This window comes from Triticum dicoccoides, chromosome 1B (assembly GCF_002162155.2).
Source record: "Triticum dicoccoides isolate Atlit2015 ecotype Zavitan chromosome 1B, WEW_v2.0, whole genome shotgun sequence".
Classification (NCBI taxonomy): Eukaryota; Viridiplantae; Streptophyta; class Magnoliopsida; order Poales; family Poaceae; genus Triticum; species Triticum dicoccoides.
Window position 1 is genome coordinate 413,837,445 of NC_041381.1, and position 15,387 is coordinate 413,852,831.

Below are 15,387 nucleotides of genomic sequence, written 5' to 3' on the forward strand. Positions count from 1 at the left end.
GCCAGTAAAATTCCGGGTAAGATCAAAAGCCGACGGGTTTAATTGGGCGTTGGTGGCGGTGTACGGTGCCGCACAGCCAGAGCTCAAGCCGGATTTTTTGGCTGATCTTGTACGTATTTGCGGGAGTGAGCAGCTCCCAATCCTCGTTGGGGGTGATTTTAACATTATTCGCAGGAGGGACGAAAAGAATAATGATAATTTTGACGGCAGATGGTTGTTTATGTTCAATACCATAATCGAAAGCCTGGATCTTAGAGAGATTGAGTTTTCGGGTAGGAAATTTACCTGGGCTAATACGTTACCAAACCCGACATTTGAGAAGCTGGACCTTGCTAGTGTCGAATGGGAACAGAAGTTTCCCCTGGTCACGGTCCAAGCGTTATCGCGCGCAATATCAGATCACACCCCGTTGCTAGTTGATTCTGGCGAGGCCACTCACCTGGGGAAACAAAAACACTTTTTCTTTCGAATTACCATGAGCAGGGTTCCTGGATCTGATAGCCAGAGAATGGGCTAAAGATTCAGGTGGGAGATCTCCTGTGGAAAGATGGCAGAATAAGATTAGGCATTTACGAAGGTTCCTTCGTGGATGGGCTAAGCACATTCATGAGATTTATACGGATGAAAAGGAAAGGCTCCTTTTATTATTCAATCCCTAGACTTAAAAGCTGAGTCCGCCACTTTAAATACCAGAGAGCTGGAAACTAAAGTGGAGGCGGAGTTGAGACTGAAAGAACTCCTTCGAGAGGAGGAATTGAAGTGGGCACTGTGGGCTAAGGTTCGCAAAGTCGTCCAAGGGGATGATAACACTCAATTCTTTCATATGATTGCTAATGGAAAACATCAAAAAAAGAGGAACTTTCAATTGGAGCAGGTCGAGGGGACGATTTTAGGAGAAGAAAACCTCAAAGTGTATATAACAAATTACTATAAGTAGCTGTTTGGGCCTCCGGAGGACAACTTTGTGTCCTTAGATAAGTCTAGGGTTGAGGATGTCCCCCAACTTGCGGCGGATGAGAATGATATTTTAACTGCCCCATTTACGGAGAAAGAGGTGTTTGAGGCTATTTCACAAATGAAGAACAATAAGGCTCCAGGGCCGGATGGTTTTCCGGCGGAGTTTTATAAAAAGTGTTGGCACATTGTCAAAGGGGATTTACTTCCGATGTTCCATGATTTATTCTCTGGACAACTTCATTTGTTTCAATTGAATTTTAGAATGATAACTTTACTTTCTAAGAAAACAGAGGCCGTTCGTATTGAGAAGTTCATGCCTATCTGTCTTCTTAATGTAAGTTTCAAAATTTTCACCAAGGTCGGGACCAATAGAATTACGCAGCTTGCGCACTCTGTAGTGCAACCGTCCCATTCTACTTTCATGCCGAATAGAAATATCCTAGAAGGGGTGGTCGTCCTACATGAAACACTCCATGAACTCCACATGAAAAAACTTGATGGAGTTGTTTTCAAAGTGGACTCTGAGAAAGCGTACGATAAGTTCAAATGGCCTTTCCTTCAACAGGCCTTGCGAATGAAAGGTTTTGATCAGGCCTGGAGGCACCAAGTAGAATCTTTCACGCAAAAAGGGAGTGTTGGAATTAAAGTGAATGATGATATAGGTCACTACTTCCAAACACATAAAGGATTGAGGCAAGGCGACCCGATGTCACCTATCCTATTCAACATAGTGGCTGATATGTTGACAATTCTCATAGGAAGGGCTAAGGATGGGGGGCAGGTAGGTGGCCTGGTTCCGCACTTAGTTGATGGAGGTGCATGGGGACACGAAAACGTCCCTAACTTCTACAATTCTTCGTGAATTTTGTCCTCGTTTGTTCCTACCACTTCATTGGCCAAGAAGGGATGTTTTGGCATAAGATTTCACTCATCTAAAGCCCATCAAAGTGGAGAACATACATCCACACAGGAGACCCGTGGAGGCTGGCTATATAATCTCCATCAACCCTGGCTGCCAACCATCACTGACGGTGTCATGCACTGGGGGTGGTTCTTCTAGGGAGCCTGGCAGAAGTTCTGCTAAGGGGCCCACAAGGCCCAACTATGGAGGGGTGCCCGAAAGACGGGATAAGCACCTGATGGCCATCTTGGTCCCTAATCCAGGGCGGCGGCGACCTAGATCACATCTCTTTCCGTGCAAAACTCTAGGCTCCACCGTGTATATAAGGGGAGTCTAGGGGGCTCTCATTCTCATCTATTCCCAGATAGACCAACTCTCAGTACCAATCTCATCTACACCATTGTAACCCTCGCATGAGGTATTCCTCGACCATGAATAACAAACACGAGCAAGATGTAGGGTTTTATTCTCCGGAGGACCGAACCTAGGTAAAAACCCCGTGTGACCTCCAGCCGTGCTTGGACCCTACTGAGGGATCTGACGGTTTTCTGCACCGTCAAATGGTGCACCATCCATATGCTGCATCGGCTGGTACGTGCCCTAGAAGTTATTGAGGAATTCATGCCGCCGGAGGCCGAGGAAGATCCGATCTGAGATCGGTCTTGAGCCGAGGCAACCCATGCCTAGCACGCTAACTAACAATGCAGAAACCCGTTAATCCTCGGTAGGGGTCCTCGGATAGCTCAAAGTGTCAGTGCAGAGATCCCGCATTTTTTTTACCCCAGTTCGGGCCTCCGGAGAGTAATACCCTACATCCTGCTCATGTTTTTTATTCATGGTGGAGGGATACCTCATGCGAGGGGTTTACAATGGTCTGTATAAGATGATTACCAAGAGTTGTATCTACATGAGTCGATGGGAATGAAAGCCCCCTAGCCTCCCTTTATATACCCAAAGAGGCTAGGGTTTTGCACAGAGAGAGAGAAATCCAATCTAGGGTTGTTGTCGTACCATCTTGGAGGTTAAGTTGATCGCACGATGCTTATCTTCTTCTTTGGTCTCCCTTGCGTTGCTGGGTCTTTTACGGTGTGTGGCAGGCCTTCTGTCGAGCTCCTCTCGGTGAGCCACCCCTGGTGTATAACATCGTCACTTGAAGGAGAAGTGCTCCCGCGATTGCGAAGGCATGCATGCGCCTTCTCCATTACCTCGGTGGCCGCGACAACGACGGATCCTCGTTGCGGAGCATCGTCTTGGCGGAGAAGAAGGCGGCGCACCGGGATGTTCGCGAAGTCCAATGTCGCATCGTCCTGGGTCCTCGCGGACCCCGGCCTCACGTAGGCCTGGGCTCACGACCGGTCGGTTACCACCACACGACGACTGCTTCGCCTCGACAGGGAGCTTGCCAAGATCAAGAAAGAATGGTTGTTCTGCGAGACCTCTGCCGCTGTTAGCAAGGACAGCGGCAGGGTTCCCCGGCCAAGGTCGGCGTTGGCCAAGGCGGCCCTCCAGGTGGTGTATGAGGAGACGAAGCGGCTCCTCCGTGAGCGTCATGGGACGGCCGGACAGGGCTGCTGCTAGAAGGACCACTCCCACAACGACGACGATGACGCACGGACGGCAATGGGGGTGTTGCTGGCCAATCCGGTCAGGCCCACGAGGTCACTGTGTGCTGCAAGTTACTCCCTCCGTCCCATAATGTAAGATGTTTTTTGACACTACAGTAGAGTCAAAAAACATCTTACATTATGGGACAGAGGGAGTAGTATATAGATTTTAGTTGAATGGACAAAATATTGTCTGGTTTATGTAAATTATATATCAAACTTATGTCAATTTGCATGAATTCTGTCGTGTTTTAAATGAATTATGTCCAAATCTGTTTGTATTGTGAACGGAGGTGTACGACTCGTTAGATGGCCGGCTCCTGTGTAACTATCTATGTCCGCGTCCGTTTTTGAGGGCGGGGTTGGAGATGCCCTTACTACTGGCAAGTGAGATGTACATTTTTTGTGTCTCTTATCTACACATTTGCCTGTCTAGTTTGTTCAACGCAAATTTTGGTCCGATTACTACCATGTTTTATCTACAGTATTAAATTTAATTAAAACACAACTGGAAATTCCTCTTGTTGACGAAACGCTGATCTCTTCCCTGCTCCAACCACCTATCTTTACCGAGTCCCGATCCATGTGATATTTGATGGCTTCGTGTTCGGTCTGGATTCGACCATTGGACGCCCAGCTAGAGTTTTTCCACCAGCCGTCGACGACGTAGAAGCTTCTTCCAGTCCCCCCATCCATTCGCTGTACAAAGCTGACCAACGCGAGCCACTACACCAAAAAAAAAAAAAAATCAGCAGCAACCATGTGTATCTGTACACCGTCGCAGGAAGTCTGCGCGTATCACCAACGCCCTGAAAAGAACTTGTTTGTGCAGACGTGTGGAATTCACGTAGAAGTATATACATGGGAGGCCATATGCGTCTGCAAGCACGCGGCTGCGAGAGTGATAACGAGACGCCACATGCGTCCATCGTCCAGTCACCGCGGCCCGTCAAATTTTCTCCCCGCAAAGATGGGCGCAACGTGGAAAAGTATAGGCGCGCGATGGACCGTGCATCGTCACCGCGTTATCCCCGCGCTGCACCCCGAGCATGGCAGCTATAAGTACCGGTGCAAACCAAGCAGCAGCTTCATCACACAGGCCTCTTGCAAGCTCTCCTTGAGCTATACATTACACGAGCGATCTGCTGTACGTGAGCTAGTGAGCATGGCGCGGTTTGCTGCGCTCGCCGCGCTTCTGCTCGCCGTGGCGGTGGGCGGCGCCGCCGCGCAGGGCGTGGGATCCGTCATCACGCAGTCCATGTATGCGAGCATGCTGCCCAACCGCGACAACTCGCTGTGCCCGGCCAGGGGGTTCTACACGTACGACGCCTTCATCGCCGCTGCCAACACCTTCCCGGGCTTCGGAACCACCGACAGCGCGGACGATGTCAAGCGCGAGCTCGCCGCCTTCTTCGGCCAGACCTCCCACGAGACCACCGGTACGTCAGTCTGTCAGTGTTGATTTCGATTGTTGTTTTCAACGGAATTCGTGGCTGTCTTGATTAACCGAAGTACGTGTTTGTGCATTCCGTGCCAACGTGCAGGCGGGACGAGAGGCGCTGCCGACCAGTTCCAGTGGGGCTACTGCTTCAAGGAGGAGATAAACAAGGCCACCTCTCCACCCTAATATGGGAGGGGACCCATTCAATTGACAGGGTGAGCAAAATCGCAAATTATTATAGCTTACTCTGAAGCATCTTCGACATGCAAAATGATATATAGGTCAACGAAAATATCAGAGACTCAAATAATCTGTAGAAGAAATAACAACAAAGACCTGATCCAAACCTGATCCAAATAAGCTTTCGTTTTCGCGTGCAATTAATTGTTAATAACAACAAAGACCCGGCTGGGTCTTGGTTGCTTTGCCGAAAAGGTTGTTCTGATGAACCAGTAATTCCTCGTGCGAATGACCAGGCAGTCCAACTACGATCTCGCCGGGAGAGCGATCTGGAAGGACCTCGTGAGCAACCCGGGCCTAGTGTCCACGGATGCGGTGGTGTCCTTCAGGACGGCCATGTGGTTCTGGATGACGGCGCAAGGCAACAAGCCATCGTCCCACGACGTCGCCCTCCGCCGCTGGACGCCGACGGCCGCCGATACCGCTGCCGGTCGGGTGCCTGGATACGGCGTAATCACCAATATCATCAACGGCGGGCTCGAGTGTGGCATGGGCCAGAACGATGCCAACGTCGATCGCATCGGCTACTACATGCGCTACTGTGGCATGCTCGGCACAGACACTGGAGGCAACCTCGACTGCTACACCCAACGAAACTTCGCTAGCTAGAAGTTGCTTGCTTGATGTATACAGATCCTACGTCCATCAGTGTATGCACACTTTACGAATAAATGGCAATCCATATGCCATCGTGGAATAAAGAATTTAACATGTCATCACGTTTTAATTTACAATACAACATGTCTGTAAACTGTTCAATAAAATCATATTGCATCAATTGTTTTGTTTTGTTTTGTTGTACACAAGACAAATGTATAACTGGCCAACTGGTGTGATGGAAGTTGTTGCTTGTCCAGTAAGGATATCTCCAACGCCGACCAGTAAAAGAAGAGTGAAATTGTTCGATGCGTGATTGTGGCGTCCTTACACATTTTGGCCTCTGCCTCGGCCGATAGTGATTGTGTGGACCCTTCTGGAGCTACTATTCCACGCTACAACCGTCAGTTGTTGCTTTAACGCTCGCATGGCTCGGTCTATAAAGCTCTCACTCACTCAACTTACATCCATGCTCCGCTCGCTTGCTTAGCTTTTTTCCCTCGCTCACTCCACTGATAACACAGAAAAAATGTATTTTTAAAAAAAATTGCTAAATACAAATATTTTCAATAACCTAAAAATTTTGGATTTTCAAAATGTTCTGAATTAAAAAAACTTGAATTTTTAAAAATGTTATGAAATTATAAAAATATTCATGGATTTCAAACAGTGTTTGTGAATTTGAAAAAAGCTTCACAGATTTATAAATGTTTTGCATACTTTAAAATGTCCATGAACTTAAAATATATTCATGAATTTTAAAAAATGTTAATGTATTTTAGAAACTTTCATGATTCTTTTAAATGTTCACAAATTTCAACAAATATTAATGAACTATAATATGAAAATAAAAATAAAAAGAGAAGAAAACATGAGAAACAAAAAGGAAAAATGGGTAAAAACCCAAATAAAAACTATTAAATCAGAAGGGAAAACACAAAAATAAAATAAACAAAAACCATGCAATACCTCCCAAAACATTCTCAAAGCGAGAAAAAACGACCGAGGCATTACAAACTATATTTTCTTTTGAGGAAAGCATTACACAACATAGGTGTAGATTACTCTCAACCAGGTACACACCCTTATAAGCAGGCCCATGACCCCCACAACCAACGACACACTAAGAAGCTCTAAATGGAGGCACCTTAGTATTTGAATAGAAAGATATGTGCTGATGCGGAGCATCCTTCCATCATCCCCATGGACTCTATACCAACGCACCAAGCACTACGTGGACCTATGACAAGAGCTCAAGCACGCGCAATGGAAACCGAGGTGAATTCCTTCCTACTTGACATGCATATGGACATGAGTGGAACTTGGTTGCTACCTCACAAAAACGCACTATGTATCATTAGGTACGAAGCGGAACACCACCAAGGAGGAGGAGAAGCACCCCGAGTCCCCACGGAGGAAGAAGGAGACCAAGAAGAGCAAGTCTGCAGGTCCCAGACGACCCCGTGCACACGGGCCCCTGAGACTCCGTGTCCATGGGCTATCCAGGGAGTTTGCGCTGTAGCATCCCGTGCGCACGGGCGTGTACCGTGCACATGGGACCCCCGTGCGCACGGGCGTGTACCGTGCGCACGGGCCCTACAAGGATGGCCGGCTGAGTTTGGCTATTGGGCCTCCACTTCATCTACTTCGTCCCCAAGCCTATATATTCCATACCTAGGATCATGTTTAGGGTTAGAGAAGACATATGTAAGATATTTGAGAGCTTTGCTCCTTCTACCCCCTCCATTGGAGATCAAGGCCTCTTAGGAGAGGATCCACTTGTGGACTTCAAGACCTCCACTTTGAGAAGATTATCATCAAGACCTCATCTCCTTAGGAGTGGGAAGAACCTTTACCTGGTGCTTGTTTCCCTTGATTGTTCATGTATTCTTGTCGATCTATGTGTTTGCTATTCTAGTGGATGTGTAATTGGGTTTTGTTGGAGTGAATTCCTCTTTGTGTTCTTGGTGTTCCTCCCTTTTTTCCCTTCCAAGTGTGAAAAGACCCCTCTTAGCGTTTCACCCTACAACATCTTGGTATCATGAGCAAGGTTGATTCACATGTTGGAATCCCTACCCCCATTTGCTAGCTTGATTTTGTTGTTTTTCGTCCTAATCCAAAAATCCCCACCAAAAATAGCCCCAAAATTTTCTTGAAATTTGTTGGTTCTTGTGAGATTTGGTTGATTTGATTCACGAATTTGGTGTTTGACAAGTGGATCTCTACCCCTTACCACCATTACCCACCCTTCCCACCATCTATTTTGGCCAGAATTTTGAAAATCCCCACGGATCCGAAGGTGTTCTTGCGCTCCCAGAACACCCCGTGCGCACGGGCCATTGGGACCTCGTGCACACGGGCATCACTTACCCCGTGCACACGTGCCATACAGAGCAGTTCGGCCATACCCATTTTTCCACAATTTTGCCTTTCCACCACCACATTTGATCTTCCGCAATACTTATCGTGAGTGTTTGAGTTTTGGAGTTGCGGTTCTCACGTGTCCTAAGGTGTTTCGGATACTTAGGTGCGATTTGTGTTCATCATCACCGTCACTCATCATCGACTTGGACTCCACATCAGATTTGACCACTCCATCTTCATACCAACCGTAAGGAAGGACGGTAACCTCGACGAAACCATTGTATTACTCTTGCCATTATCTTGATAGCCTCGAGCCTCTTTTGCATCACTTACCCATCAAAACTAGCGAGTTGAGAATTGTCGGGCCACACTTTTAGTGCACCTTTAGTGTTACGTCTCTCTCGTGCATATCCTACTTGGATCTCGCATTCCGGCTCGCATATCAAGCATTGTTGCATAGACAAAAAGAAAAAGAGAAGAAGCTTTTAAGAAAAAGAAAATATAAGCAAAGAGCTTGTAAGCAATAGCATCGAGCCTCATAGCATAGTTACATCATCTTGGTCATGACATACTTAAGCATACTTGGGATAGTAGACGACCCGTTTCTCTCTTAGGTTGGTGGACTAGAGTATCTAGCCCATTAGAGCAATTGAGCTATGTCTATTTAGTATCTGTACAACAAGAGCTTTTCCGTGGTTCCACCTCTTAGAGCTCATTCCTTGGTTGTGTGGATCCCATTTATCTTTCGTGCGTGGGTTCCTAGTTATATCCTTGGGTTCGATCTATTTGTCTTACTCGTGATTTGTGCATCTTTTCAACTTTTTCGACATCCTTGGCTAACATTCGCTTGAATTATTTGTGACATTTCCTAATAGAGATCCTCCATAAGCCTTTTACTTGTAGGTGTGAGAAACGAAACCCGATACCAATTCTACTATTATAGCATCACGTGGGATCGTACTTGATACATCCACAATCTTCAGAAAAGGTATCTTTGGTATTGTTCTCTCATTTTCCTACTCAACACTACTTCTACATGATGGATAGGCCCACTTCTTCGATGAACCCTCTCTTCGCGGATCAAGATAACGAACGCGACTTCGTCACCAAGAATCATGTCTTCATCGCGCGACAAACTCTACATCAAGAAAGTGAAGCTTTGGGTGATCGCATCGAGCAACTCGTCATCGACCTACGACAATCGGAAGCAAGACAAAGGGACTAACTCAATGCCAAGCTCTCCAAACAAATGGAAGAATTCCGCAACATGATCGTGAGCCGCGCATCTTCCTCAACCTCTTCGCCAAGACGGCGCCACTCAAGTCGTCACTCATCGTCATACTCTTCTTATGATGCGAGTCCTCCTCGACGCGACGAAACTCAAGATCACCAAGCTCAAGAAAATCCTTTCCATGGCAATGGCCTATAAGACCGAGTTTGTGCACGTGAAAAGGCACGATGCCAAGAACAAGAAGCCATGGATCAAGAGCAACCACAACCACATCGTCCACGTTAAGCATCACAAGATGGCCATGCAATCCGGCAAGAACAACAAAGTCGTGAAGCTCAAGCTCAAGCGGCTCAAGACGCACTCCGAGAGTCCACTCGAGTTGTTGCCCAACGCAACCATCACATACGTGAGCAAGAGAAGCACTTCATCAAGCACGACAAGAAGACGCCGACCGACGTGAAGAACAACAAGAAAGGCGAAACCGGACACATATGCCTCGACCTCCTCTACACCCAGAGCGCAATCATGACGAAGATCATCCTCCACGTCAAGAGCGACACCAAGCAGATCGAGTGCTTGAAGACCCTATTCCATGCCAAGAGCAACATCAACACCGTCACTATGATGAAGAACTCCGCTACGGCAAGCTCAAGTTCACCATGCCCAAGTTCTCCAGAAGCAACGATCCTGAAGAATACCTCTCATGGGCATTGAAAGTCGACAAGTGATACGTCTCCAATGTATCTATAATTTATGAAGCATTCATGCTATTCTATTATCTGTTTTGAATGATTATGGGCTTTATTATACACTTTATATTACTTTTGGGACTAACCTATTAACCGGAGGCCCAGCCCATATTGCTGTTTTATTGCCTGTTTCAGTATTTCGAAGAAAAAGGAATATCAAACGGAGTCCAAATGGAATGAAACCTTCGGGAGCATGATTTTTAGGAAGAATAAGATCCGGGAGACTTGGAGTTCACGTCAGAAGAGCATCAAGGAAGCCACAAGATAGGGGGCCGCGCCCACCCCCCTGGGCGCGCCCTACCCTCTCGTGGGCCCCTCGAGGCTCCCCCGACCGACTTCTTTCGCCTATATAAGCCTACGTACCCTAAAAACATCGAAACAGAAGATAGATCGGGAGTTCCGCCGCCGCAAACCTCTGTAGCCACCAAAAGCTTCTCAGGAGCCCATTCTGGCACCCTGCCGGAGGGGGATCCCTCACCGGTGGCCATCTTCATCATCCCGGCGCTCTCCATGATGAGAAGGGAGTAGTTCACCCTCGGGGCTGAGGGTATGTACCAGTAGCTATGTGTTTGATCTCTCTCTCTCTCTCTCTCTCTCTCTCTCTCTCTCGTGTTCTATCTATGGCACGATCTTGATGTATCGCGAGATTTGCTATTATAGTTGGATCTTATGATGTTTCTCCCCCTCTACTCTCTTGTGATGAATTGAGTTTTCCTCTTGAAGTTATCTTATCGGATTGAGTCTTTAAGGATTTGAGAACACTTGATGTATGTCTTGTCATGCTTATCTGTGGTGACAATGGGATATTCACGTGATCCACTTGATGTATGTTTTGGTGATCAACTTGCGGGTTCCATGACCTTGGGAATCTATGCATAGGGGTTGGCACAAGTTTTCGTCTTGACTCTCCGATAGAAACTTTGGGGCACTCTTTGAAGCACTTTTGTGTTGGTTGAATAGATGAATCTGAGATTGTGTGATGCATATCGTATAATCATGCCCACGGATACTTGAGGTGACAATGGAGTATCTAGGTGACATTAGGGTTTTGGTTGATTTGTGTCTTAAGGTGTTATTCTAGTATGAACACTATGATGGATTGAGTGGAAAGAATAGCTTCATGTTATTTTACTACGAACTCTTGAATAAATAGAACAGAAAGCATAACTTTGAGGTGGTTTCGTACCCTACCATAATCTCTTCGTTTGTTCTCCGCTATTAGTGGCTTTGGAGTGACTCTTTGTTGCATGTTGAGGGGTTGTTATATGATCTATCTATGTTATTATTGTTGAGAGAACTTGCACTAGTGAAAGTATGAACCTTAGGCCTTGTTTCCTACCATTGCAATACTGTTTATGCTCACTTTTATCATTAGTTACCTTGCTGGTTTTATAATTTCAGATTACAAAAACCTATATCTACTATCCATATTGCACTTGTATCACCATCTCTTCGGCGAACTAGTGCACCTATACAATTTACCATTGTATTGGGTGTGTTGGGGACACAAGAGACTCTTTGTTATTTGGTTGCAGGGTTGCTTGAGAGAGACCATCTTCATCCTACGGCCTCCCACGGATTGATAAATCTTAGGTCATCCACTTGAGGGAAATTTGCTACTGTCCTACAAACCTGTGCACTTGCAGGCCCAACAACGTCTACAAGAAGAAGATTGTGTAGTAGACATCAGCTATCCAACGATAGCGCTTGTTGGGAGGCAACCCAACTTTACTTTTGTTCCTTGATTTTTGTTCCTGTTTAGTAATAAAAAATTCATCTAGCCTCTGGTTAGATGTGGTTTCATGTTTTAATTAGTGTTTTTGCCAAGTAGAACCTTTGGAAAGACTTGGGTGAAGTTTATGTGATCTTGCTGTAAAAAACAGAAACTTTTGCGCTCATGAGATTAGCTGCCATTGTTTGCTGGAGAGTGATTTTAGGTTGATTCTTTTTGCATATGATTAATAGACAAATTCCTAGGTCCACCAATTTATTTCAGATTTTTTTGAGTTCCAGAAGTATACGTTTGATACAGATTACTACAGACTGTTCTGTTTTTGACAGATTCTGTTTTCATTGTGTTGTTTGCTTATTTTGATGAATCTATGAGTAGTATCGGAGGCTATGAACCATAGAGAAGTTAGAATACAGTAGATATTACACCAATATGAATTTAGAATGAGTTCATTACAGTACCTAAGTGGTGGTTTTATTTTCTTATACTAACGGAGCTTACGAGTTTTGTGTTGAGTTTTGTGTGGTTGAAGTTTTCAAGTTCTGGGTAAAGATTCGATGGACTATGGAATAAGGAGTGGCAAGAGCCTAAGATTGGGGATTCCCAAGGAACCCCAAATTAATATTCAAGGACAACCAAGAGCCTAAGCTTGGGGATGCCCCGGAAGGCATCCCCTCTTTCGTCTTCGCTCATCGGTAACTTTATTTGGAGCTATATTTTTATTCGCCACATGATATGTGTTTTGCTTGGAGTGTCATTTTCTCTTGTTAGTATTTGCTTGTTGTTATTTAGAATAATGTTTTGCATCTTAGTTTCAATAAAAATGTCAAGGATAGCCTTTGCCATGCTTATTTTGCTAGTATACATGTTGCTGTTTGAAAACAGAAAGTTTACCGCTGTTGAAAAATTTCCCTAGAAAAGTCAGAGAATGGTATAATGTTGAATATTTTTGCATATTGAGCTCTGATAAATCTTCTACAGCGTAGTATTTTTCTCATAATTTTTGGAGTTAGGGAAGTATGATGAATCTTGCATTCTTTACAGACTATACTGTTTTGGCAGATTGCTGTTATGTTTGCATTGTTTGCATATGTTTGCTTGTTTAATGATTCTATTTGAGGATAGGAGTATTACATATGCAGAGACATTTAGTATGTAATGTTGAATAGTAATTTTATTGATTTGTTACAGTAGAAAATTATAAGGTTTTGCATTGGTTTATACTAACCTATCTCACGAGTTCTTGTTGAGTTTGGTGTGGATGAAGCTTTTGATAAAAAGAGAAACCATGATATGAGAGGAATTAAGGAGACACAAAAGTTCAAGCTTGGGGATGCCCAAGGCACCCCAAGATATTATTTCAAGAAGTCTCAAGCATCTAAGCTTGGGGATGCCCCGGTAGGCATCCCACCTTTCTTCTTCAACAATCATCGGTTAGTATTGGTTGAGCCTAAGTTTTTGCTTCTTCACATGAGTCGTGCTATCCTTGCAATGCCATTTTATTTTGGTTTTCTTGTTGTTTGAATAAGATACCAAGATATGAAATTCTTTAATGAGAGAGAGTCTTCACATAGTTACGTAATTATTTAGCTACTCATTGATCTTCACTTATATCTTTTTGGAGTAGTTTGTCATTTACTCGTGTGCTTCACTTATATCCTATGAGTAAATTGTTGAATGAGTTGAATGTCATAAACCTGAAATTATATATGTCTCATTTTCTTATTCCATGGGGAGTAATGACTTCACATCTAAGAAGTAGAGGTTGTAAATTTATTGAAGGTTAGCAAGCATTGTATTGGTCATTTGAACAGTTCATGAAAGAATATTGAAGGAAGAGAGATTTCACATATAAATATACTATCCTAGACATCTTCTATAATCGTGAGCACTCATTAAGTATGACATGCTAAAGAGTTGATGTTGGACAAGGAAGACAACGTAATGGTTTATGTTTTCTCACATCTTAGTTAAAGTATATTGTCATGGATCATTCAAACATGTTGAGCTTGCCTTTCCCCCTCATGCTAGCCAAAATTCCTTGCACCAAGTAGAGATACTACTTGTGCTTCCAAATATCCTTAAACCCAGTTTTTGCCATGAGAGTCCACCATACCTACCTATGGATTGAGTAAGATCCTTCAAGTAAGTTGTCATCGGTGCAAGCAATAAAAATTGCTCTCTAAATATGCATGACTTATTAGTGCGTAGAAAATAAGCTTTGTACGATCTTGTTATGGAAGAAATAAAAGCGACGGATTGTATAATAAAGGTCCATATACAAGTGACAATATAAAATGACGTTCTTTCGCGTTAAGATTTTGTGTATCCAACCCTAAAAGCGCATGAAAACCTACTTCCCTCTGCGAAGGGCCTATCTTTTACCTTATGTCTTTTACTTTATGCAAGAGTCAAGGTGATCTTCACCTTTCCCCTTTTTTCATTTTATCCTTTGGCAAGCACTTTGTGTTGGGGTGATCCTGATATATATATCCAATTGGATGTAAGTTAGCATGAAATATTATTGTTGACATCACCCAAAGGTGAATACATTGGGAGGCAACACTATAAGCCCCTATCTTTCTCAGTGTCCGATTAAAACTCCATAACCATTAGTATTGCGTGAGTGTTAGCAATTGTAGAAGACTATATGATAGTTGAGTATGTGGAGTTTGCTATTCCTGAAAATAAGATGAATTGCAATTGTTTGATGACTAAGAATGAAGTTTGCTAGTTTTCAAGAAAGTTTATGGTCTATGCTTTAACATGTGAATTGCTTGTTACTTGTTCGTGAGAAGTTTTATGAGATGAACTACTGTTAGGACATATAATCATGCTAGAAAAGGTGATTGAAATTATCATTGATCAAACTTGTGCACCTTCTAGCATTCACACTTCATAAATTCTTTCTTTTATCGTTTACCTACTCGAGGACAAGTAGGAATTAAGCTTGGGGATGCTGATACGTCTCCAACGTATCTATAATTTATGAAGCATTCATGCTATTTTATTATCTGTTTTGAATGATTATGGGCTTTATTATACATTTTTATATTACTTCTGGGACTAACCTATTAATCGGAGGCCCAGCCTATATTGCTGTTTTATTGCGTGTTTCAGTATTTTGAAGAAAAGGAATATCAAACAGAGTCCAAACGAAATGAAACCTTCGGGAGCATGATTTTTAGGAAGAATAAGATCCGGGAGACTTGGAGTTCACGTCAGAAGAGCATCGAGGAAGCCACAAGATAGGGGGCCGCGCCCACCCCCCCTTGGCGTGCCCTACCCTCTCATGGGCCACTCGAGGCTCCCCCGACCGACTTCTTTCGCCTATATAAGCCTACGTACCCTAAAAACATTGAAACAGAATATAGATCGGGAGTTCCACCGCCGCAAGCCTCTGTAGCCACCAAAAACCTCTTGGGAGCCCATTCCGGCACCCTGCCGGAGGGGGGATCCCTCACTGGTGGCCATCTTCATCATCTCGGCGCTCTCCATGACGAGAAGGGAGTAGTTCACCCTCGGGGCTGAGGGTATGTACCAGTAGCTATGTGTTTGATCTCTCTCTCTC

The 15,387-nt window shown here is 44.4% G+C and overlaps 1 pseudogene; it reads left to right on the forward strand.

The window, feature by feature from the left end:
• The first annotated feature begins 4,543 nt into the window (after positions 1–4,543).
• Positions 4,544–5,915, forward strand: LOC119305916 (annotated as a pseudogene).
• The last annotated feature ends 9,472 nt before the right edge of the window (positions 5,916–15,387 follow it).